The following is a 27,666-nucleotide window of genomic DNA, read 5'->3' on the forward strand; positions in this document are numbered from 1 at the left end:
GTTATACACATTATTTCCTTGTAATAATTATACGTAAACTAAGTATTAATATGTACCGTGCAACTGATGTAATCTTCTGTGTCTTTTCTCTTAATTGTCCAAAAATATTTGATCATAACTTGCGCAACAGAAATGAAACACAAACTGAAATTGCTTTATGGAAAAGAAAGTAAAATAGGCTTTATAAATAAAGTGAAGAATGTGAAAATTCTTATTTTGCACTACATAGGTTACAGTAAATTTCGATATATATATATAAGTTTAAAATAGTATATATTTTTGAAAGTTTGGTCAGCAACCAATTTTACAAGCAATATTTTTCGCATGACCTGAGAACACGCACGCAGCAGAACCCTTTCATTTATCTTGCATGTGAGCAGCAGGGATATTTCATGGAAGAATGATCATTACAAAGCATAGCTTTCCTTTCCACTATCGCTCCTTCTTCCATTATTTAAATCTGTACAGATTTGTAAAACTGCTGCACATGTTCGCTCACCGTGAGCTAACCGCAGTAAACTGGACGCTCGAAGCAGACGACAAACGAGCTTTCTCTAAGTCGTTACGTATTAACATGGCGGGACGTGTTTTCAGCGCAACGTTAGCCTCGCAACTTTGGAAGTCTCGTTTCTGCCTTAAACTGGGTAACGCGAGAATTTGCAGGGGTCATTTTTCCAGGGTGTAGATTTTAAAATTGTTGTAAAAAAAAAAAAAAAAAAAGAGTGGAAATGCCCATTGCATACATACCATGATGAAATCACGATAAAACAAAGATCGAGTCTGCTGCCACGCGCATGTCTGTCTCTTTTGAGGTTACAGCAGAAAAAGAACGTGGCAGCAGACACTACCTAATAATGAAACTGTAAACTATAACTTTCTGACTGAAGGGCAAGATGTGAAATCTTACTCTGCAATCATGGGCGTCCGGAAGGGGGGGGGGTGGTCCCCCCTGGAAAACGAAAGTCAACAAAAAATTACATATTTCACATATATAATTTAATTTCAGCCACAATAATGTGTGTTAATTATTGCACGAACATGATAAATTCAAATTTAAGCAATGTTTTTTGAGGGATGAACACTATTATTGGGGAAAATAAGCCATGTTGGCCCCCCCCTGGACAAAAATACCTTCCTTGCCCCTCCCTGGAAAAAATCCTGCGGACGTCCATGTCTGCAACCCCCCCAGAGAAAAAAATTGCTGGCGCCCTTGCGTACGCTCTTGGAGACAAAAATACGGTCCATTTACCGGGTGCGTACGATCTTATCCTGGCAACGCTGATGACAAATGAAGATTGTTTTTACTAATTCAACAACCAAGAACCAAATGCGTGAAAACAAATTCCTTTTTTGCTTAGACTGATATTTGAAGAACGTAATACAAATTAAAAATTTCTGTGCATGATATAACAACATAGTAGTGATAAAATCATACATATTAAAAATTGTAGGAAGCGAGACAGTAGCTTGTAATTCACCTATTTTGATGTGATGGTTTGACTTTTTACACTCTCATTTTGCACACGTCGTGCAGTGTCCTAACCCATTCTCCTCAGCTTTATTCATTAGGACAGGAAGTAATTACATTAATAACACACACAGGTAGGTAAGGCAGGTCAATTTTGATGCTCAAGATTATATATTCTAAATTTTCAAAGGCCGTACCTTAGCTTGTGGAAAAATCGTGTGCGAAGAGCCCGACGAATTTGATAAATGTCACTCTTTTACATGATGTTTTTATACATACATCAAACCTCATCCTTATGTAGGTAGTTTTTCGTATATTACACCCCCTAAAGATAGTAAAATAGTTTACGAGTTCTGGATAAATGTAGTTATAATTGATACTTTACTAATAATGAAAGAACTAAAATAAACTGCTTGTGTTGTATCTAGTTGGTTAGCAGACGAAATTCGTGGCAGGGAATTATGCAGGAATTCTTTTCATGTAATGAAAGTAACATGATAACATTGCCAATGTTTGAACGACTCTGTCAATTTTAAAACTTCGATACGGTCCCAACTGATTTCACACTGCAATTTATTTTCGTGTGCGGCCTGTTCCCTATATAGGCTATGCCTAGAAACATTTGTGAGTCGCATATTTCTATTACTGTAATGCAAGGCCAAATTCCAGTGGAAATGGTAATATTTTCCTTTGTCAGGAAACTGATTTACAATTTCTCTTCAGTTAACACAGTTGCCTTGCTTATTTCTAAAGATACGATTTTTGTTTAACACTGATGCCCCACCCCCTCCCAGCTTAATATCCTAGTAGTTCCTCTTCGTACGTTATTCTGGATGTCTATACATTTGTTTTGCCAACGTCTACTGACATTTTCCATAGCTCATCATTTCTAAGATTCAGTAAATGTTGCAAGTACAGTTAGGAATGAGAGGAGGAATGTTTATATCCAAGGCTATACTTTTACTTTCCTGAATACAGATAGAAGTTCTGTTAAACTGTAGCAAGTAGACCAACTGTGTGGTTGAGTAAAGCTTTTGCTAATCAGTATTTAGTTTGGTATGTTACATTTTTAATTTCTGTGTTAAATTTTGGGCACTCAATTATACTTATTATATTTGAGAAGAGTTGATTGCTTGGTGGTACATATGCCCTACTGCTATCTTTATTCGAACCTCATGGTAAAAAAAAAGCAAATGTAGGTACAAATGTACTACAGTATACTTTAGTAACTCTGATTAACTATGATTTTTATAGAATAATTTGGATTTAGCATGTGTATCACCATAGATAGCAAACTGACTTATGAAAACTTTTCACCTGTGAAAAGAGCACTCTTGTATGCATATAATATTGTTTAGGGTGACCAGATTTTCTGAAACGAAAAGCAGGACATCCATGGATGCGTACGGGGATGATTGCAGGTATAACTGAAAGAGCAAGTGGTCAAATGCACCCTCCCCCACCCCCACCCCTCTTTGGCAAATTAAAAGTCATGTTGCTTACATGTCTCCTGACATATTACACAATTCTCTTTAACTTGTTTTCTTCTTGATTTGATTTGATTTTTGTTATTTAACGTTACCTTCCTCTAACTTTTGGCTACTTACATCAATAAATATGAGTGATGATGTGATTAAATTCATGAATGGACACTCACAAAGAAGTGCCCAGGCTGGGATTCGACCCCAGGACCCCTAGCATCCTAGCATGCAACCACTCCACCATGGAGGTCTTCTCTTCTTATATACAGTTCCCTTTTCATTTCTCTCTTTTTCGTTCCTCCTCTTGCTGATATTTTTAGTTTTACAGATTAACCTTAGTATCTCTCATTTTTACTGTTTTTTTTTGTGTTTCCTTACTTTCTTACCATAAAACATTAATACATTGTGAAATAATATTACAATATTAATCAATACTGAGAATATATTGTCACTTGCCCAGCTGTAGTAATCATCTCATCAATGTTTCAAACATGCAAATCCCCAGAATTTGGTATTTTCAATTTTCATAGCACCCCTGCATATAATTTTAGTCATCACTCGGTACCTTGCATATCATATCATGAAGAGACTGCATGCAATATCAGCTTCTAAGCAATAAATATAAGCTTCACAATAAGAATAAGGGTGCAAGTGAAGCGAGCTTGAAAATATTCAGATCTACAAGTATTTCTTTGCAAACTAACAATACTATTAATTTAAAAGGCACTAACAGTTTCACAGAGGTAAACAATTATCTGGATGTTTTGTAGGACATTTTGCAGGATGGTATTTAAAAATAGGACATTTTTTTTTTGAGTAGCACCGCAGACCACAGGACATGACCCTAAAAAAAAGGACTGTCCTACGAAAATCAGAAAGTCTGGTCACCCTAATATTGCTGTTAAAAAACTGATAGAAATGAGAAAAATTGGCCTCCCTGATAGAATAGTGGCTTAAGTTCAATACCTAGTGAATGCATATTGCACAGTGGTTTGTGTCCAGTTTGAAGCTGTAGGTCCAGCCTGGTTAGACTGTGAGCTTACAATAGATTTAAAACCAACTTTATTGGGCCACTCTATCTTGAAGCCACAGACCATCTGCCACCACTCCTTCCGATTTTGACCATATTAGCAGCGTTTGTTCTTCAGGTCCCCTTCTAGCATACATGTGTTGGGATAAAAAAAAACAACAACAAAGAAACACCTGTTGAGAAGTTATTGCATTTAGAAATAATTTCATGTTTGTTGAAGTGGACACACATGTTTCATCCATTATATCTGCTTCTAAATGAGATACAGACCTTGTATGTGTAGCTCATACAAGGAGAGGCTACAGCTTGGGAAATTGAGTTTGGGATGGGTCTTCGTGTTGTAGGGTACCCTATAGGTATTGATATGCCAAGATACTATCATGCACCTTTCCGAGAAAAAGCACTTCCAATTTTGAAGCTTTCCAAGTGTGCCTCATGAGGCGAAGATATTGTCAGACTGCCGAGTGGCTCCATGGTAACATATAAGTTTCACATGCAAGTTCTGGGTTTGATTCCCGTTCGATTGCAACTACATTTTTCCTTCTTTATTTGACTCTAGCAACTATTTATTGCATAAATTCATCCATTATTTACTGTGTGATTGTCTGGAAATATTTTTTCCATGCTTTTAGGATAATTACCAATGTGGATCATGCACAAAATGCAAATAGCACCTTTAATTGTGAATAGTATTCTTGTGTTTTGTTTCTTGATATTCTCAAAGCATACTTTTCACTACACACAATATATTGTTGAATATAACATGTAAAGGTAAGGTAAAGTTCCCCATTCATATAGCATGGTGCCATGAAGGCACATTTAGGGGATGTGGGGGTAGGGCCTCACACATTCTTGATCTCAACCATTTTGGAGGTGATGTGATCAGCACCATGCTCCAGTCATCTTAACCCCCCAGGGTTGACCCCCAGGCGCCCATTTATTTGAGACTGGGTGAACACCAGAGCCACTTTATGCAGGGACAAAGCCGGAAAAATTCTGACAGATCACCCACCCCAGGAATCGAACGCAGGTCTCCTGTGTGGCAGTCAGACACCCTACTGACTTTTTTTTTATTTCTATATAATTTACATTACACTATATCAATCATCAATACTTTACACAAGTAATAAAGAGATATTACAAATTGGTATATAGTGGATTATACAATAGTTTTCAATGTGTATAGAATTTTACACGCCTTCACGTCAATAATTCAATATAATTTTGTAATTCTACCAAGTAAGTTCTCCATCTTTTTCTTTTTCAGTATGTTCAGAGTTTACGTAAGAGATTACATTTCATTATGAAGTACATTAAGCAATTGTTATTAAGATACAATCATACCAAAGTTGCGCTATTTTTACATTAGTACATTTTGTAAAAAGTTTGCATACAAACTTCTCTTGTCGTAATTGTTCAGTTCTAAGTATTCATTTTGTACATAATTCTGTAATAATTCTTCACATTTGGCTGGTCTCTTCTTTAAGGCATAATACACATACTGAGCTATGATCCACTGCACAGTTTGTAATTTCATTCTTCGATAAAAATTAAAGTCTGGAAGTAGGATGTGGTCTACTGTAAAGTAGTTAGCAGGAAGTCGACACATTTTTCCTAGTCTTTGGCAAAGGTATTGCCAATCATCACATATTTCGGAGCAGGTACTGAGTCTTATGTTTCAAAGTATAACTTTGCATCCATGTGGTGTGCACTGTTCACTGCCAGAGTTGACATTAGAGAAAATGACCTATACCCAGAAGAACTTTTGTTTAGTGTTGTAAGATGACTAAACACACTACTGCATTGTGGCTTTTGATGGGTTACTTTCCAATATTACCTCTAGGTAAATGATACATGTTCTACATATATGACATGACATGCATAAGCTTAAATTATGTCTGAGGTTTGGTTGGTAAGTTCTTCCACTTAAAAATTTTAACTTGATTTTACCATGCAATTAATAAACTTTTTTTTTTTTGCTTATCTTACAAGATATCTGGATTTGGGCATGATATTTGCTTTTAAATTTAAATTCTAGAAAATCCAATAATAACAATATCTGGCAGTAACGTTACAAGAGCTCAATCCATGCAAGAGAAAGGTTATATGGTAAATATGCACATATGTATATATAATATTTGTAATTATATTTTTCTCATTTTAGTGGAATGAACAAATACAAGAGTTTAGCAGCAGCTGCTACCACCTATACTCAACGGATGGGACAGCTAAGTAACCATACATGTGGAGTAGTTACTCATCCAACAAACTCTAAGTCAGTAAAAGTTGTACAGCTATTCAGTGCAATACCTGTAAACCAGAAGAGCAATGTATTGGTGTACTACCCACAACACGAGACCAATAATCTTATGATGAAACTTCGTTATTTTGGGCTACTTAGGTAAGTACTTATTGAGATTTTTTTCTTAATTTGTGGAGTGAGAAACATACAGCGCATTTGGTTTAGCCTGAGCTCTAGCATTCGCAAAGCAGGAAATGTTTGTCATCTGCAGAAGACTTCACATGACTCATAGGAGCAGTGTTGCAATTTGCGGAAGTTACAATTCCACCAGACATGAAACTGGCAATAGCTATATGATGTTGTCTCATTAAAAATAATTACTTACGAATTTTAAGTAGGACGCTGTCCTTCATGGTTGTGAAATTTGTTAATTCTTCTACGAATAACACACTTTGTCAAATTTGTCCATGTCACTTTTAAATTTCTTTCTTCTGCATATTTTATTAGGCATAACTAATCTCTTCCCAGTTACTTTGTTGTGATCATTTTCGTTTAAGATGCATTTCAAAGTATTTACTGACACATCAGTAGCCGCGGAAACATGCTTTTGCATTTGTTTAATAGTCAACGCAAGACGACTGTCAGCTTTTTTCTTCACTTTGAGATAATTTCTCTGCTCTGTGTATCACTTTGCTTCCTCCAATCTTCTTTCCAGTTTTCACCTCAGCTTCCATTGAATAAAAACACCCTAAACAACACAGGTCAGCAATCACCTTCATTGTGGTAACATGACCCCCTTTCCCCTCCTCCCAGAGAGAATACCTTTTTTTTTTGCCAAGGGGGGTTTCACCAACACAGAGAATCCTCTGTCATTCCTTTCCTTGAACTACCACCTTCTCAAATTGTCACATTTGGTTCTTTCCGTGGGGTCTGTTAACTTTGAATTAAAAAAAAAGAAAACTAAATCCAGAGTCCAGTAAGTCCCGCACACCCCTACCAATAAGCTCTAAAGGCAGATTATGGATATATATGGGTAATTGTTAAAGCGGTTAGCAACTCTGATCTTTCCGAACTCTCACATCGTTGCACTGAGGGACAGGCTTCTGAGCAGCTGAAGGCCAGAGCTCAAGCTAAACCGAATGGCCTGTATAGTCAGGAGAAAATTGCCATGGTTCAAGACTTACTGAAAAAAAACATACTGAAATTCCTACAACTTGCATCCTATTCTCAAAAATAACCTTGCATTGTGTATTTCCATTTCATCTTACCAGACTTGTTTCCTAAAATGGTGTGTTTTAATGATCCATAAGATTCTCCTGACTGTACAAAGTGCAATTTTAATTTGAGACAGGATGGAACATTATGCAGCATTGTATAGTACTGGGTATGCAATCTCTGTGCCAATCATTAGAATTAAAATGTTTTAAGTTTTGCAACAGATGTAAAGCTTTCACGATTACCTTCTATTTCCCATTTTAGGGATTATTTTCAGCATGTCAAGACAGGAAGTGATCTGTGATCCCCTATATTCTTTATTCTCTATGATGGGAGGTGATTTGGCAGTTCTAGACAGGATTGGCATTTTGCCCAGTTTTTTCGAAAATACCCAACTCGAGTGTTTTTTTTTTTTTCCAGATAAAACCCAGGCATTGGTTTATTGGTTTTTTTCAGGTTATGTTTATAAATATATATATTTTAAAAATGAAAAGTGCTGAATCAGTCAAAAATGGCAAAAATGTTAAAGTATATGTACGTTCAATCAGTGTACTGAACTGGAGGGAGGGAAAGGTCACTGTCTCAGTGCAAGACATTGGAAAGAAAACAGAACATTTGCACACATACTAAATTTTTAGAAATGAAATGAATCATTTAAAAAGGGTTTGGTTATACCACAGTTAACTTTAGTCTACTTTCAATAAAATGTACTCAATTCTCCTTTGTAATGTTTTATACATGAAAAAAATGTATTGTAAAAGTTGATTGTCACAGGTGAAACTATGTGGCTTGCCCTCATATGGAAGTGACTGATATCTAAAGTGCTACCACATTTTTCTAAATTATAAGCTTTGTTCGTTCAATGATTTATCTAAATATTTCAGACCCTTTTGATTTTTTGTTTCTTGGATATATGTTTGTATTATTTCTGTTAAAAGTCCATTTCTAACAAGATCTGAGAACAATATCCTGAAAAAACCCACTGTGACTTGTACCACATTAATTATTTTGAGTATTATAAGCTTCGCTAAGCCTTTATTTTACAAGTTTTCTTAACTGTTGACAATTCTAGAACTTCACAATTATTTAAAGCAACAATTTACAACATTTTCTGAAAAAAAAAATACATTTTGAGTGGGTTTTTTCAAGGTGGGGTTTTCTAAAAAAAACGTGTGGGGAAAACTGGGCTGGGCCCACCCAGGCCAACCCTGGTTGTATATAATGTTTTTGAGCTTTAACCACATAAATTTCTGGTGCATATTTTGAGTCAGTATTTTAAACGTTACATGCACTTCAGAAATACATGTGAAAATTCTTCTTGTGCTTGTTAACAACTTTACATTTGGAACCTACACAACTCTTAAATGAATGGCAACTCACACATTTTAGGTTAAATGACCTTAAGACTGCATCGGCATGGTTAGCGTATGAGAAAAGGATATTACCTGTCTCGTTCTCGAAGAGATGATGAAATAAGAGATCCAAAGTTAACTCTCACACACACACTTTTGTTAGTCTCTTAAACTATCTCTTAACTCCTCTGTACTTCTCACTCGGTATTCCTCTCTTTACAATTTCCCCAAACGAACGTTCCCTCTGTACTTCTTTCCCGAACAACTTTTCAAATGAACGTTTACTTTCCAAACTCAAAACCAACTGTCGTCCAAGACTCAACTTGCATGCTCTCAAAATTAGACTACTCCTACTTCCTTTTTCCTCCCTCCATTTTTCTCTCTTGTAGCTAGAAATGCATTCTGCTGAAGTAACGTATTCTTTTTGTATTTCTTGCCTTCTACAAAGGTAAGTGTAACTCTAGACTGAGAGGAGAGGTACACTATGATATGTAGGAAACAAAGTCAAATTTGAGAGAAAAAAAATCAATATATTCTTATGCAAGTTGGTACAAAAGTAATAAAGAACATACTAAGTTGAAATTATTCAATGCAGCCTCCCCCAAGCCTGGACTGGAACTGCCTGCAGGCATTCTTGACCTCCTTGTCCATGTTCATCATCACGTCTATGTGTGATGCTTTGCATTTACCTTTACTTCGACTGCACCCTACATGTAATGGTCAAGGATATTGCAGTTTGAGTTGCAGGAACCAGTCAGAGGATCGGTGATTGGGGAAGTTGTAAAGGCATGACTGCATTTTCCTTGCCTTGCGAGTTGTAATGGAGTCTTCTTCCACCAACAGACTGATTGTCAACTTTGTCACAGCCTTGTCTTGTGCCATGTCACTCATTCTTTGCCCACTATCCTGGTGGATCTTCTCCTTCAATTCAGCCATGAAGTCCACACTTCATTTGCAATCAGAACCCTTGTTGTGGGTTGCCCTGTCAGCAGTTATCTTCTCCTGATTGTTGGACTCCCTGAACTTCTTGGCTAGGTTGTGTACTTGCAACTTTTGGTTTGCCAAACCATGTGATGATTTCAGACAGCAATTTTCTGGTGCAAAGTGATCAAAGTATTTCCACCCTCTGGTCCCAGTTAACGTCTGAGCAAATCCCAGTTGTTGACTGTTCTGTGGTTTCCTCTTGAATGATCACATTGCATATTGCAACGAGCATGAAATTTGGCTGGTGATTTTATCTGTAACACTACTTGATAAAATGATAACATTTTGGATTTAATTTGATTCCCCTGTAGAGTTTGAGAAATCTGCATTTCAATATTATTATTACTATTATGCATTGTCTGGCAATAGGAACTGCAGTTTTAATGATGGAAGTCTGATGGGGCTAAATAAGGACTGTAAGGGGTTTGGGGTATTACTGACCACCCTATTTTGGCAATGGCCTGTGACATTTCCATTGACACGTGGAGACGTACATTATCATGGTGCAAAACAACACTGTCTAGTGGCATGTGCTTTCTTTTTAGTCAAATAGCATCCCTCAACTTTTTTAAAGCCTGTACAGACCAAGCACTGTTCATTGTTGCACCACATTCCAAGAAGTCCACACAGAAGACACCCTCTCTGTCCCAGAACATCGTCACTCTTTCTCAGTTTTCATGTGTCACTGTGGTTGCATGTCTGCCACTTTGATGTTTATCAGCCACTCCCTCTCAGAACTTCTTCATCAGTCTTCTAACCTTGCTGATGTCAATTGTATCCTCTATAATGCTTTTCATGTTGTTTATTTAGTTATCCACAATGAAAAATTGTGTGCATTAGTAACATATCGCATTACATGTGTGTGAAGTTTCATTGCAATCCGATAACAATATGAGGAGTTATTAAAGTGGAGGCATTAATTTTGGGATGACCTTTGTTGTTACAAGAAACATGTGAATCATGTTACTAAAAATTATGCACTAAACAGGAGTGTTAAAAAACACATTGCAGGCATCATTTCAGGTGTATTTGCAAGAAAAGTATAATAAAATAAAAAACTTGAATTTTGATTAAAAGATCACCAAAAAGTAAAAAAAAAGAATCCTCCACTTAATTTTTGACAAATATAACACTGAAAAATCAAACTCCTATGTATGATAGATTGCACTACTTTGTCTTTGGAATGGCATTAACTTCTGACCTTCAATTTACCCTAAGTTGGAATAAGCTTGGATATTTCTTGGAGGTGATATGAAGATTTATTTTTCAGTCAGCTTGTAAATAAGAATGTTTACCTGCATATCTTGCATGGAATATTCCCCCTGGACCTTTTGACCAGATGTTACACTGGAAAAATCTGTAAAAAAAAAAAAAATCAAAGAATTTAGTATTACAGTTAAATACAAAACTTCAAATTGACTGCAAGATGTTGCACATTTAACCTTTGGCAGGCGGAAATGACATATCATCTTGCAGTAGTTGATTGATGCTTAAGCTGTGCGTCAAGTTAACTTTGCAGCAGGTTTTCGCATATGTAGATCCAAACGTGTGCGCAAGAATATAGTTCTGCTACAGCACCTTGAATAATGTAGTGTGGAAAACGGCACGGTTCTGGGCTCTCTGGCTGGTTCCACTCCAATATGATACCGCTAGAAGCGCTGGTGTTGGTCTCTGTGCTTGGTATTCGTCTGCTTATAATGGAAGTAAATGTAGTTTTCGCTGTAACGTCTGATTCTTTTACATGAAGCATTTCTATGAATGTGATAATTGCTATGATATTTGGTACAGTGGTCGCGAAGATATTAATGAACATTCTAGACAGTCGACCACATCCTGTTATCGTTATAGTTTCATTAATAATACGGGAGAAAAAATATGTTTGGAATGCTCTTGGTTACTAAATTTTTGTGTATGAATTAGGTTCATAATTATTATCATCATCATCATCATAATTTCTTTTAAAGATATACACACTGAAGCATTTATATTTTTTATATTTACTGTCTCTTTTCTTTCGCTTTAAACTAATCGCGTCAATGATGATAATGATGATTGCATGAATTGACAAGGGGAAACCCACAAAACGTCCTTAATGCCATCGACATGAGTGTAAGGAAACTTTCAGACCAATGGGACAAGCGACACGGGATGTTTACACTGATGTGACTAGTGACACAGACACTTCCAGACTGTAAAATAGCATTCATTATGCATGAGGATCGAAACAGCAAACGACACGTTCATATGTCATATTCTCATGCTACTTGTTACTTCGGTCGGAAAGCTCCTTAAAGGAAGGGTGCTCAGACCGAAGGGACGCACTACAGGGGGAGTTCCCAACTAAGTGACAAACGACAGCCTTGAAGCGGCACTTCAGTCTGTTAGCAAGCGTTTGTGCGAACAACAGATCTAGGTGACACGATAAGCCACACTAGTTGCTTTGTCGCTTGTGTGTCACTCAAACTGGGCCATTTCCTCAATAGCTTGCAAGGTGTTTCCGTGGTTTGTTTTGCACGCATGCGCGATGCAATGTGTGTCTTACTTTAGGTATATTATGCACCAAAGCGACAAGGGGCACGCAACACTTATCGCTTGAGGATTTCACCAACCGAACACTGGCCTGTGGTGCCTGTCATGCCTTTACAATGTGAAATGTTGAAATGTTGCTCTTTATTGGCTCGTTTCCAAGCGACATGTGTCGCGTCTCGCTTCGGTATGAAGTTTGCCTTGGACCGAAGGACCCGTGTCACTTTGGTGTGAAATTCTCATATCGTTTGTCGCGTGTCGCTTTGGTCTAAAATCTCCTTGAGGAAACGTTGCAGTCAGATCTTGTGTCCCTATGGTTCGGAAGGCTGCATTGATTACCGACTACTTGCTTTCAAGCGACACTTGTGGTTTGTCGCCTCGGTATGAAATATCTCTCAGGATACTATTTATATCTTGGTTCTCCCCAGCTGAGGATCAAACCTGGTCTCTCGCATGGTAGTCAGATGCCCTAATGACTGAGCTACCATGGCTTTACTAAGAAACATGCAAATTTTTATTCTGTTTTGATATATAAAATTTAAATTAATTATTTTGTTTAATATTATCCATTCCATAAACATTTACTGGAGTGATGCCACACCACTAAGAATGTTTTAAATTTGTTGTGACTAAATCTCCCTTAAATTCAATGCCAAAAGTTGAATATCTCCCTTAAATTCATGGCTGAAAGTTAGTCACCCTATCCAAATACCACACAAATGACATAAAATCTACAACTTTAATTTTGTGACATAACCGAGTGGCAGAAATACATTATGCTTATGTGACATATTTTATTTTACTATGTTACAAGGAACCATAATAATAATAATCATATATTTTAAAGCAAATCCCTGGTAGATTGATTTGGCATATTTCAAATATAATGGTAAAACCTGGGCTGATAACCACTTTGAAATGATACCGACACCCTTACTGATTTCCATTGACACTGATACTTGAAATTTGTAAGAATTCAAACCAGTTCAGAGTATTTAAAAATTTTAACATGTAAGTTTTCCATTGGAACTGTACCATGTCAGTCTAACAGAGTTTTCCTTTAAAATATTCATAATTTCACATGAGATAATCACAAAATCTATTTCTCCCCACAGTAGTGTTGTAAAATTAATGCAATATGCATTTTTCATAATTCCAGGATATTTAGACTTAGTGAAAGTGTCGTTCTTAATTTTTGCAGACTCCACTAGCCACCTGCTTTCTGAAAAGAATATTGATGACTAAATTTGAACTGATACTTTCTGTTACCAATACCACTGGTATGGACTCAGTCCTAATATTCATATTGTTATAAGCTTGAATCAATAACAGTGTCAGTAGAGGAGTGAGTACAGGATCAAATTGGTTTCAGCTAAGCCATAATACAGTATAAAATATTCTGTGTGCCCAGAAAAGAGTGACTAATTGATGACTTATGTTATTGTTACAAAGTGCAATAGTTGAGTATTTCCCACTCTAATCCAGAATGCAGTTGAAGTGACAGTTACATGGTACAAATGCTCTGGGAGCCTCCTTGCTTAGAGCATACAGAGACATCTGAAAACTAATGAGAAGCATGTTTACATTATTTCCCAGCCATTCAATTAGATGATGCGATTAGTAATAATAATAATTTCTCAGCTTTGATATTGACAAAACCTTTTAGCTATTCCAAATGTATTAAAACCCACGAATGATGTAGTGACCAAACAAGTTCTGTAATTGGGAATTCTAGATTCTGGATTAACTATCAACAATAGACATGCACCGTAAATCAAATTTCCTTTTTTATGAATGACATCTGCAAAAAAATGAAATTCACTTGAATTTCCCTCGGAGGAATAATTGGCAGCTAAACACTCTGTTATCTTTCACTTTGGATCACATTGCTCATATTAAAAGTACATCATTCTGCTGCAGACCAGAGTGCTGTTGTGTACACTTTGCTTTGTAGCAGGGATTGTAGCGGACTCGATGTTCCATGGTTGCTTAGCTCTCCTTCAGCACCGCTCTGTTTCCCTAAGAAATGATGAGGATGACATAAAGGACATGGATTGAATAGCGGAGAAGTATGGGAAACATTAAGCTACAATATTATGTAATGTTATGGAACCTTACATTTACTTCTTGCAACTAGTGTATGTGTGGAATCACACTGATAACATAACCAGTTATAAAAGGCAAGGAAAAATTCATATACAAGGTTAGACAGTCTTCTTTTGAGTTTTGCAAATACTAATTGAGTGTTTACTAAGGTTACCAGATGTCCTCTTTTTCCTGGACATGTTTTACATTTTAGCTTTATGTCTGGGAGGAATTTGAAAGAAAAATTCTGTTGATGTGAATTTCTTGCTGTGGGGTTTATACTAGTATATACTAGGTCTAGACAATACATCGTGATATTGAAAAAATATCGTCCAGGCGATATCAACAAGTCACGATGTTTCGACTATATATCATCACGATATTTTGGCGATATGTATCGTGGATTTTTCAGTTTGAACTTCTCCACTATGTTTCAATGTTCGCACATAATCATAATTCACTCCCTTCATCACAATTAAACAAAAAATTGGAACAGCGACATTAAATAACAAGCATTCAATAATTATATGTGTATTAATAGTAATAATAAATAGGAAAATAACCATATGAATAGGATAACTTAAGGATGTTTTTGTTTTCCATATTGCTTGAACGAGTATTTGATTTGTCCCCCAATAATTTGGAAGTTATGCATATCTTGTGTAAAAAAAAAAAAAAAAAAGCTTCCCTGTGCTTTGCAAGACGCCATGGAGGCGTATAGAGGGTAATGTGATCAACACCACACCCTGGCAGCCGTTACCCCCCCCCCTCCCCAGAGTTTTATTCCAGGTACCCACTTTATAAGACGTTGAGTGGGCACCAGAGCCGCATGAACAGGTGTAAAAAATCCCGGTTCTTCCCAGATGGGAAACGAACCAGTGTCTATCGCATGGTTGTCAAGACACCCTAGCGACTTTTTTTTTCTTCCAAAGTTTACCCTTATGCAGCAGTATCCCCCGTCATTCACACTTTCTCAACTTTCACACATCAATTTTTACTATATTCTCGTTTTACTCATTATGGACAAACACAAACATCCATGTCCTAGCCGGGATTCGAACCCGGGGCCCCTGGCTTCGTAGCACGCTGCGCTGACCACTCCGCCACGGAGGCCAACTAACGACTGAGCTACCGCGGCTATATGTTGTTTTGTAAACTAAATAGTATCCATGAACTGAGTTTTAAAATTAATTTTGAGTTGTAATATTGAGAATTGGCGCGATTAAACCAAGAGGTAGAAAGGCTGTGTGAAACAATCGAAATAGTAAGAATAGAGTGAAACTCTAACTTAAAACACCAGTGCAAATTATACGTTTTGGCAGTGTTTTTGGGGGGGGGGAGGGGCAACAATTGTTGGTTGTAAATATATATATATAATGTAACGTACTACATAAAAATATATCTTTGGTGCGGGGATGGAAAGTTGGATAAGTACGTTCATATAGGTATTAAATACTACAGAATTAATCATTCATTTCCTTGCAATTTTTTTCATTCCACGTTTAAGGGATAACCCGACACCCCCTCTATTGCAAAATAAGTAGCGCCAGTGCTCGAAGTGAGGGGGATGTGGGCGACGGTCAGTGGGGTGCCCAGGATTTTCGAAAGGGGGGTAAGACTACGTTTAGTTTTTTAGTAGTTTTCACTCTTTTCCTGCCTTTAACGTTCTGGTTATGACCATCACCAGCCCCTCCTTGGGCACGCCACTGGAGATGGTATCCTCCCAGCTAGCAAAATTTTCGCAAACATCCCCTAGCTGTCTCATGGTCACATTTCCGCAGCTATCTGCCCCCCCCCCCTTAGGGCGGAGTTGTAGCGTCGTAGCCTTGTAATCAAGGGGTCCCCGTGGGGTTACATAGTGATTCAGATCCCACTTTAAACTGTAGGTCCAGTCCCGATTAGCCTTAGTGTGCATAAAGTGGACTTAAAACATGAACTCAATCAAAACATTTTCCACTTCGTACAGTGACGTGCCCAAGGGGGGATGGTGGGGTTCATACCCTCCCATTTGGCCCAGTATTCCTTATAAAGAACGTGAAAGGCAGAAAAGGATGACAAGATGAGGACTGACTACTAAAAAAGTGTACGTACCAGTGGCGTAGCATGGGCATTTCGGGTGGGAACGTCAAGTCCGAAGGAGGGGTCGGCCCTTTTTTGCTTAAAAATTTACTTATGGAATTAGTCGCCACAGGTATTGTTTATTTGCCTGAAGTCAGCTGGGTTTTCAATAAAACATCATCTATGCATGTTTTACCTAGAAAATGAGATGCCTCACTATGCCACAATTCAGTGGCGCAGGAACGGGGGAGTACAGGGGTATATTGTACCCCCCTAAATTTTTGAAGGGGGTACTGTACCCCCCAAATCCGTAAATCGAGTTGTACCCCCTGTACCCCCCTTGGTAATTTGACAGCAGACGCAAGGTGCTACTGTTAAAAGAACCTATTTTCAGTTCGCCCAATAAAAAACTGTATATTGTTTATAACTTATAAACATTATCTTCCTTACCACAGAAATTCAAACCATTGTAAACTTATTCTACTACATTGTGCTTGCTACTAGTTAGTTCATTGACCTAAGTTCTTGGAAACCTCTTTAAGGAGATGAAAATTGTTTAAAATGTGTGTGGAACGATGGAATCAGATTTGCTCTCAGAAAATCACGCTGCAGAAGAATGCTCCTTTGCGTAGGGGAGGGGGGGGGGTACACTTTTCTAGAGAAATGGTTGCGTCGATTCGAAGATAAGATACAAATCTTCATCAGAAGAGTATATGACTGATCCCATTTCCTTTTGAATATTTAAAATGGAATTTTCCAAAACGAAATACTTACACGAACGAGACGAGACACTACAGACCAACTTGGGCGTACAATGTACTGCTGTACCTCACCCATATTTTTCATAACTTTGTAAGGGGGTGTTCGGAAAACTATACTTAAACCTATATATTAAGAGATTTTGGAAATAGTCCCGATTAGCCTATCTGAGCATGAAGTGAATCTAGAATAAGTTTTAATAACTTCTGAGTGGAAACCGAAACAAAAATAAACACAAACAAGAACGAAACGGACCTCGCCACACAGGAGACAAGATGAGGCTGTGACAATTCTCGACTCATCGCATCGCGATATCATTCTTAGGTGAACTGAAATTTTTCCTAGACATTTAAACAGGGTGCAATTTGCGATATCAGAGGAGGGGGGGGGGAATTATTTTTACTTATGTATTAGGTATACTTATAATTGGACATTAATTGCTTAAAATCTAATTTTGGTATTGAATGCAACACAAACAACGCCATTTTAAGTTACACCCTAAAGTCAATCTGTAAGAAAATTACATTAGTCAGATGAATGCATGAGATAAATGAAACTCACTGCAGGTTCTATTGGTAGATTTTGGATTGGATTCACAAGGTCTTTGAGTGAGATGGGAATGTTTGATTGATTTATTTGGTTTATTTTACTTCGCATTTCTGCCACTTTTGGCTAATCGCAAAGATGAGGATGGGTGATGATATAATGAAATTGATGAACACTCACATGCCCAACCTGGCACCTCTGGCGTCAAAGCCAGTGCCGGATCTACAAATCTTTGGCTCCCCGCAAAATATTGCCTACCTACCTTTACAAATACACACACATGCGATTGCCGAGAGGTGTCACCTGTAGTCATTTCACATCGCTATCGTGCTATCGAAATTGCTTAGATTACAAAGCTAACCGCCTATGAACAAATGGATTGCGGCGGATTTAAGAATTCACTGGAATTTTTTCACGTTTAGTCTTTTAAATTACATATTTACTTTTCTAGAATGTAGTATATGTAATTTGTATAAGCAAGCGTAAAAGAGGGCTTCTTAAAGTACTCGATGTTAGGAAACAATATGATTATATACTCGGTACACAACCCTACAAATAATTCTGCAGGCGGCCATGCTTATGGGCCCCATGAAGTGTAATATCCTTCAAGGTGGGTCCCAGACAGAAAAAGGTTGAGAACCACTGGTTTGGGGGGAACCACATTGGTGTGTTCCAAGTAGACGCCCACCATATTGAATCCAAACCATTTTTTTTTTTTTAATGGAAAGGGAGGTGATGTGGTATATACGAGTATTTGACACTGTTTTGTCACACCTGGAAAATGATACATTTGTTACAATCATGCAGTCGTAAGTTGTTCCTGATTCAAGATAGTTTGAAGAAACGTTCACCTCTGCATTGCTAGTAAAATTCTAGCCTCATTTGATTCTGTCTGACTGTCACACGGGAAACCCGAGTGGGTGTCTTAAGATCGGAATTTTTCCGGCTTTGTCCCAGCATAAATGGTACCCGAGGGATAAACGCGGCCGCAACGTGGTGCTGATCACATCACCTCCAAGATGGCCGACAACGAAAATATGTGGAGCCCTACCCCGTGCCTTCATGTCACGGTGCTACAGAGATGCACAGCACAGGGAACTTTACGTCTACCTGTATATATTGTATTCATTTCTGTACCCCTGAGTAACTGAGTTTATTTTTTGCATACAATTTTTTACATACGCATATACGAACCCTATACTATGTCAGTGGCTTAGGGCCCCCTAAATGCTTACTTGTCTCCGCCCCCCTCGCACTGCGGGGTTTTGCGGCTTGTAGATCCGGCACTGGTCAAAGTGCGTTTTCCTTCCGCCACGGAGGCCGGCGAGGTGGGAATGTGTTTTGGATTTTCTTTTTAGATGCGAAAATCTTTAACTGTGACGCGCACATGCTTTGGCTTACATTAAAGTTTACCTTTTCACATAAACGAGAAATTGACATGTCACCCTAAGACCGGTTCGATCCCCGGCCGGTTCAAATCCGGGAACTTTTCTAACGATGGAAGCGGCCCCGGCGCCCACCCAGCGTCGAATAACATGGGTACCTGGGGGAAACCCTGGGGGGTAAAGGCGGTCAGGGGCGTGATGCTGATCACATCACCCCCACTCACGACCGGATCCAGAAAGTGTGGGGCGTTACCCCCACACCCCCTATACGCCTTCATGGCGTGGTGCTATGCACAGGGGAACACTTTACTTTTTACCCTAAGACACACGCATGTATCTACATTTAATACCACTGCATACGAAAAGAAACCTTGGGCGGTTCTTCATATTGTACACCAAAGATTGAAATGAAAAAAAAAAAAACAACAACAACTTTTGAGCGTATGTCTTTCCTTGCTTCCACTGACATCTGAATGATTTCGGTTTTGTATATGCAATGATAGTAGTTTCAGTGCTTGAAGAGTGTCATTAGGTACAGCTAATTATATAACAAATAAATGCATTGTCAAATGTTTCACAAATATTTCAAAGTTAGACTTCTTACGAGTTGATCGGGAACCATCTCAACTCAGTTTTTGTTCTTTTTTTAATACAGCGCCCTACAGATGTCTGAGTAAATACCAAATACATGGCTTCTAAAAGACATTGGATGTGGTACACATCTGCCATAAATTGTTTAAAGATATTTTTATTCGTAGCTATGGGAATTTAAAATTAGAATGAACTGAACTGAAGTGGAACTCTATAAGTATGGTATATTCAATAATGTGGTTTCTATATCCAGTGGGTGGGAGGTGATTATTCCTGACTGGGGTGGCTCAAGATCCTCCTCACACCCTTTAATCTCAACCTGCATTAAAATGAATAGACGTATCTTTGTTCGCAATTTTCACATTTCGAACTCCTGATTTTCCGTTCCATTAAATTTAAATAAGCCTAGAACGAAGTCCAGAGCGTTATATGTTTCAGAATTGTTATCTGGTTTTAAAATCTGCTTAGAAAAACATAAATTCTAAGAAAAACAAAGAAAAAAATAGTTATGCAAATTTTGCATAAAATAACAGGACATTCGTGTGTGCTGTTCTAAAATAGAATATTTCCCATGCCTTGACATTATACCCAAGTATCAAGGACGTATTTAGGAGGGTGTCCGGACACTATCCCGAAAGACTTACCAAGAAGTAAAAGTAAATAATCAAAATATAATTGTTTAGCATTTGTTATATAATCGATGATTATTTCCGTGGAACTCATCGGAAGGCAAGGAATTTGGCTCATACGGCTTTGAAGGGTTCCAAAAGATTTATGCACAGAACTAATGATAATATCCATAAAATATTAATCAGAAACTTTACTTTTCGTTAATTGGATCTAACTCCTTGTTTGTTATTCAATAAATATTCAATTATTTTTCTATTTGACATGAAATTCCTTGCCAGGGCAGTTGTTTTTATGCAAATCTTGGCGATCTTAACTACACGTAAGCTAGATAACTTACATATTTAATATTTTAATTATTATTATTATTATTATTGCATCACTTGGTTGGACCCCCGAAATGTATTTCTAGGTGCAGTAGTATGTTTGTTTATATATATGGGAGGCTGAATTTTGTACCCCCCCCAAATGAAAAACGTTCCTGCGCCACTGCCACAAATGGTTTGAATTCTGGTGTTTTATACTTTTCGGTATGACGCAAGTCATTAGAAAACCTACCTGAATCACAAGCTTCTCTGAACGACAGTAGACGTCATTGTTGTGGGCGATCCAACTAATGATTAATTTGGTTTATTTTACTTCGTTTTTCTACCACTTTTGGTTAATAGCGAATATGAATATGAGTGATGATATTTTTGAAGTTGATGAAGGGACACTCATAAAGCATACCCGTGCTAACGCCGGGATTCGAACCAGGGACCTCTGTCGTCTTGGCGCGCTGTGCAAAACACACTGACACGGGGGTGGGTAGATGATCCAACTATCGTACACTCTACTGACGTAACAGTGCCGATTAGTAATTCAGACCACTGTTTATTGCATCTTGGAATGGTGATAAACATTTTAAAGTAATTGTGTCCACAGACCATTCGATTTTAAGAGTTTTAAAATAAATGCCAAACTTTTTCATTGACACAATATTAAGGAGTTAGATACTAACGGAAAATTAATAATAATAAAAAAAAGAATAGTTTTGCGGGTTAAGTGGTAGAGCAGGCACAGGCTGAACTTCTACCACGAGGACTTCACCAACTTATTTGACAAAAACTGTGTTGATCTTTTAGTTTTTAATACACATCACTCACTGTTCGTGCGATAAATTATACAATGCAATGGTCATTAAGAAATAGTATATTTGAGTTTGGTAAAATTACGTCAGTCAATATTGAGTATTGTTGTATCACATAGCACGAGTGGCACCAGCGCGAAGAACCGGGTAGGAATTCTACTGCTGTCCTCTGCTTCAGAAGGCAGGAAGGGTCACATGAACCAATCACGTAGCCATCTGCTCCATACGCTGGCGTACGAGAGAGCATTTGCGCGCGTGCTGTAGAGATCCAAGCTTACCCTCCAGAAAGGCATGAAGGAATATAGAGTTCTTTACGCCGAACCTGCCCGGCGTACAGGCAGGAAAGGCATTGAAAAAATGCTGGAACGAGTGTTGTTAGTGGAGCGTTGCAAGCGGATGGCGAAAAATAGCTATTATAATGCCATGAAGGTCAAACATATATGAAATTAGTCAAGATTTACTTTATATTTACAGCATTTACGTATTTTTGAAATTTTAAAACCGGGAACGCCGGCCGTATGGGCGTACTATAACGCTACGCCACTGGTACGTACCCCCTTTTTCGAAAATCCTGGGTACACCACTGGCTGCGCAGGGCTTGTGAAACATGTCTCTGTGGCTAGAACATATTTTATATTTTACAGCACTTCTTGTGTTATGCAATATAACGTCTGCTTCAGATCTTGTTCAATTGGCATTATCTCAAGCTATATTCTCGACAGCGGCAGACTGAACTGTTCTGTCATCTGGCGGCAAAATCACTAACTTCGACGCGCGATTGATGAGATCCACGGTTAACCATGGCTTTTTATTTCCATTACAGTCTGAAATTGTACTTTATGGAAGTACTGAAACCCGCATTGAAAGTCATACGATTTATAACCTGTGAGCATTGTGTCGACTCGATGGCAGAGCGCTTTGAGCATTACTCACGATCTCGTCACCAAGGCCGCGGGTTAGAATTTCGCCCTGGTGGTAGGCATTTCGTCTCTCCATCAATTTAATCTAGTAACGTTCATACTCGGTGCTGCAATGAACTAGAAGTAACAAATACCCAGGGCAGTAGTCGAGGGTGTACGGCGATATACGCCCTTCGGTGCAAAAATTCTGTGTCGCTTGGGTCTGAAAGCTCCCTTAAACTTTTGACATAAATAGAATTTCCCAAAATGGTTGGTTTCGAGGTGACATACGTCGCTTGTCGCTTGGGTCTGAAAGCTCCCTTATTCGTTCATTACGGTTATCACTCCTGTACGAAATTTCTGGGCATGGTACTACTGGTCATAAGCAGTTCATCTTTTAAGGGTCAAATGCACAATTGAAGGGCCATGGCCTTTCATCTTCCTAAGTATATGCCTGTACGTGTTCGAAATTCTGAAGTACAAATTCACTGGATTCGACCACAAGGTTTCAAATGCTCAGATAAATTACTTTTTCCATTTCCTTTTTACATTAAGATGATGATGCTTCCCTCCCCCTTTCCTTCCTGATGTAATGTTATGTAATAATTTCCTCGTGCCGAGGCCCGAAACAGGGAAAGAAAGGAAATCCTTTTTTCTTTATTTTAATTTGGCTTCACAGGAACATTAAATTTCCAGCAAAAAATTTCCAGCATATTTTCTAGAGACAGCAACACTTATTATATCCAAATTTTTCGTTTTTTAAAAATATTTGTCTTTCGAAACTTAGTATTACTATGTTACGTATTTTCGTATTTTGGGGGATAGTAGTGGGCAGTCGCATTTGCGCCCCCACTGTTGATGTGGTCGCAAAGTAATTTTGCCGTCTTTGAGTCCCACTGAGCCTGCTTTAAACCATCAAGGAGACGGAGGCATCATATGGAGGGATATTTTACGATGCAAAAGTATACCTAAAAATTGCTATAACTTTCACATAAATGGTGCAACTCTCTTCCTTTTTGTGTTTGTTGCTTAAGATGCTGAGATAGGCATAAAATGAGAATGTTCTCTGCTTTGCCAAGTAGTTTTTTAATATTTTCCTGAAGGCCATCAACTCTTTGGGGATTGTGGTGTAACGTGACTGACCTCGGTGAAATGAAATGTCATGAAGCGCGAAACCTCTCGGTTGATTGCGTTTTCCATTCCGTGCCTGTAAATTAAATGAAACTCGACCACTCGAACATACGTTTACTAGGTTCCCCTAAACGCACGGCCATGAAATTAGGCGGCTGGCAGAAGTTCGCGCTGTTGCCACGCCGTGAGCACAACCCAGTGTGTTCGGAGGTTTAAGAGGATGAAATATATCGTTGTTGAGTTGGTCTTTGTAATCCATGTGATACAAGCTCACTGTATTTGCTCGAAAAGTCAGGGATGACGCAAAAGTGCCTGGAGATCGTCGGTCTGACGCTCGAACTAGGCAACGCAGCCGGTTGACGTTGCTGCACAGTGCGCGGAAACCAGCGACTTTTGTCCCGCTCTCGCTTTGCTTTTCTCATATGTGGCACCAGCGCATTTCTGCCCAGCCGCCTATTTTCATGGTCGTGCGTTTGTACCCTGTCCCGGTATCTCTGGAGCAAGCGAACGAAATCAAGTGTCTGTGCAATTAGTGACGCGACCACGCGAGACGGCTCCACCAATGAACACGTGAGAGGAAACGGTAATACGTGGAGGGGGGAGACTGCAGTTACCAGTCTTCGAGCAGCGTGTACTGCTTCCCCCATTTCTCTGCATCTTTGCGCGCCCTTGCTCCAGAGATACCGGGACAGGGTATAGTAAGGAAGGAGGAGTGTGGATGTTATTTGGTACTAATCTCGTGAACCATTCATTAATTTTTCTTTTTTTCTTTCCAATTTTTTCTCTAACCTTTAAAGGACGGGCCGTGACACAGGTGTCACAGCAGGTATTTCCCGTCCTGTGTCACAAGCAGCTTTTTTTTGTAGTATATTACTTTCTAACATACTGTAACGTGGATAATGATCAGAGATACATGTTTTGAGTTCTGCATGAGTCTAGAGGTATGTAAGTAACAATTATTAAAGTTTAATTTCATTGTTACTATTTTGGGGCGGGGGGCGATGTCCGAAAAATGGTAATTTTTTTTTTTCGATTTATTTTCATTGGTTTCGAAAACATCGCCTCTTTCTCAACACACACCTTTGGCAATAGAAGTACGATCTACCGTAAATTTTTCCACATCAATGGCAACCATACCAGACATTATGCGGGTATCTTTTGGAGATTCACGACCTTGCGTAGCTTGCGTGGGGGTCCGATGAATTTCAAATTTCGTGTAAAAAAATAGTTACTTTCTCCTCCTCCTAACTGATTACGGATTTATTCCCCATCAGGATTATAGCCCAAAGAATACTGAACAAAACGAAATATCATTTGTACCTCTAACGTTCTTAGTCCCAGAAATGTAAAATTTCATTTAGAAGCATGCAGAATTTCAAATTTCCCGCTGTAAACACGCTTGGCGTTAGTGCAAATACCTGGATAATCAGCCTCGGCGTCTAAGGTCAGCAATAAGATTCCTCTACACTAAATTTCTAAGTGAGAGTATAATAATATAGGGGCATGGAACGTCTCGAAAATGAATGCCAACCTAAAAGTATAATTATATTTTGCACGTATAATTTGATTTCAGTCATAGTAACGTTCTTTAATTTACACAGAATCATTGGAGTCTGGCGTCCACGCATACATACTCAACCGAACAATCCGTACAATGTACTCGTAATAAAATTATGTAAATAAAATATAAAAATATTCAGTTTGATTTAGGTGTTTAGTAGGTGTTGGATCTTGCAACATCTGTTTTTACCAGCCGATCATTTCACATCACCCTTAATATGATAAATGACGGAATACTTATGTGGCATGATAAGGTCATTGGGCAGATTAATCACGTGAACAACCATTAACATAAGCTAGCTTAACACAGATGCGTTTGTTCGTGACAAGAGTATTTTCCTTTTTATAGTCATTTGGTTCAACGAGTTCCTCGTAGTTTCAATGCAAATTTGTAAATTGTCCTGGGTTCAATTTAGTGGTTCGGATCTCACCTTGAACTGCACATCTACTGCACATTACCGCATATGTGCATAAAGAGATTCGAATAAGCTTTGTGACAGCTTTGGGAAAGTAGTATGGGTAGGTTCTTGTCGAGGATTTTTGTTCGGGCTGGGTCGAACCTTCTCTTATACTCTGTCTCCGGAATCTGTGGAGCAAGGCCGCGCATAGCGGCAGAGAAAGAGGGTGGAGGGGTCGTGTGGTTAGAGCGAAGCAGTACACGGTGCTGGGAAGGCTTGTAACTGCAGTCGTTATCCACCCCTCCATCCTCATCTTCGCAAATTAGCCAAAAGTGGCAAAAAAAGCGAAGTAAAATAAAGCAAATCAATCAATCTAGGATTAGAGGTTGTAGATTATTAGATTAATAAAAAGTTGGTTACTAAGTGTTGTCGCTACGTTAAACTTTAAAACCTTTGGCAATGCAAACTGGCATTCACATTATCAGCAATGCATCATAAATGGTTATGGCAAATGTGGTGAGATACACGGTTTCAGTTTTATCACTTTTTCATGTCGGCAAACATCAATTATCTTCAGGAAAGAAGACATAAACACCAAAGTTGCTTTTTCTCTGCAAAAATGAAAATATGAAATCTACTAGCTCAATTACATGGTTAAAAAATATGTTTTTTTATTATATAAATAAATAAAAATATAAGGTAAAAGTCATAAGGAGTAAAGAGCCGGTAACTATACACGGAGGTTAGGGAAATTGGAATTTTATAGTTTTAACCATTTTTAATTTGTATACGTGGATTTTAGTGAATAATGCTAATGGGTATAGATTTTACGTACTTTCATACGGGGACAAGTTTTATCTAATTATCTTTCACCATTTCATACCCGAAACCTTTTCCTTGATTGATAAACTTGACGCGGCATGGTGGTGATTCATGCCTAGAAGTGCCTGAAGAAGGAGGCGGTTGAACCTCCGAAACGTAGCAAATATCGACGGAGACTCACGTTGGCGTAAGTAATTGACTTTTACCTTATATTTTTATTTATTTATGTAATAAAAAAATATATTTTTTAATATTTGTCATAAGTGAGTAATTCGCACAAAATAGAAATATGAATAATTACATAGTGCAACAGCAATATTACGATTGGTACCTGGAAATAAATTCTACTATTTGAACGCTGGACGTGCATCACACGTATATAGACGATATGCAGAAGTTGAATGTTTCAAGAAAGCCTTTCTGTCTCCCACACTACTAGAAGGAATGTACACACCGTAGCTATGTGCATTAGCCTTACTGGGCATAAAGTGCACTTAAAACACCAATTCAATCAATCAATCAATTGAATGGAGTATGAACAAACGATATAATATAAGAAAGGCACAATCAAAGAGGAGTAAGGGACATGAAATCAAATATATGTTGCCCAGTTTTCAACATGTTCCAACGTAACATCAAGAATTTATCGAATCATGAAATAAACGTGTTCGCTTAGAACTATCAGTTCGAAAATATATATTGCAAAGAAGAAATAGTGACCCTGCTTCCTGTGTTCTCAATAACCTTCAACACTCAAGTATAAATTCCGTTATTTAATCATGCCGTATTTTTTCCGTCTTATTTCCCCATAAATCACTACACGAACACGTTGGAACATTTTAGCACATATTTTATTACCAAAAATGAAAGGAACTGCAACAGCGTTTTCATAGTATCAAAGTTTTTTTTTAATGTTTTCCCCACTCTGCGTGCGGTAAGCATTTAGGCTCATGCTTAGGAGTGTCTGGCATTGTCAACTACTGAGCTCATTCAAATAGTAAATAATGATACCTCCCTAAAGAGCATTATTTCCAACAATAAGTAGGAAAAGCCACCTGATGGCGTAGTGGTACCGTCGTCGCCTTGTAATCAAGGTGTCTCAGGTTCGATACCCAGTGGAGGCACATAGTGGTTCGGATCCCACTTTAAACGGTAGGTCCAGTCTCGATTTGCCTTTCTGTGCATAAAGCAGACTTAAAAAGGAACTCAAACCAACAAACAAACAAGTAAGACAGAGAGAGATGTCAAATGTTACCTCATTTTACATTACTGCTATAAAATTTGATGGCCCCAAAGATTATTTTGGCAAATGTACATACTGCACTACCACTTATATAGCGCAATAACCTGCAACAGGTTTGTTAAACAATTGTTATCT

General features: G+C 38.2%; 1 protein-coding gene across 6 annotated transcripts in view; it reads left to right on the forward strand.

Annotated features, from left to right (window-relative positions):
* Window positions 1–27,666, forward strand: part of LOC145983960 (trehalase-like) — a 184,570-nt gene that overhangs the window by 30,658 nt on the left and 126,246 nt on the right. For 3 of the 6 annotated variants that reach the window (XM_083117171.1, XM_083117175.1, XM_083117178.1), the window contains exon 2: window positions 6,144–6,380. The gene's annotated coding sequence lies outside the window, so the exon portion shown is untranslated. Of the gene's footprint in view, window positions 1–1,449; window positions 1,607–1,709; window positions 1,766–6,143; window positions 6,381–27,666 lie in introns of those variants that run through there. The other 3 variants (XM_083117174.1, XM_083117172.1, XM_083117173.1) reach the window with 3 other exon arrangements.

The sequence above is a fragment of the Lepisma saccharinum genome, chromosome 2 (genome assembly GCF_977018435.1).
Source record: "Lepisma saccharinum chromosome 2, izLepSacc3.1, whole genome shotgun sequence".
NCBI lineage: Eukaryota > Metazoa > Arthropoda > Insecta > Zygentoma > Lepismatidae > Lepisma > Lepisma saccharinum.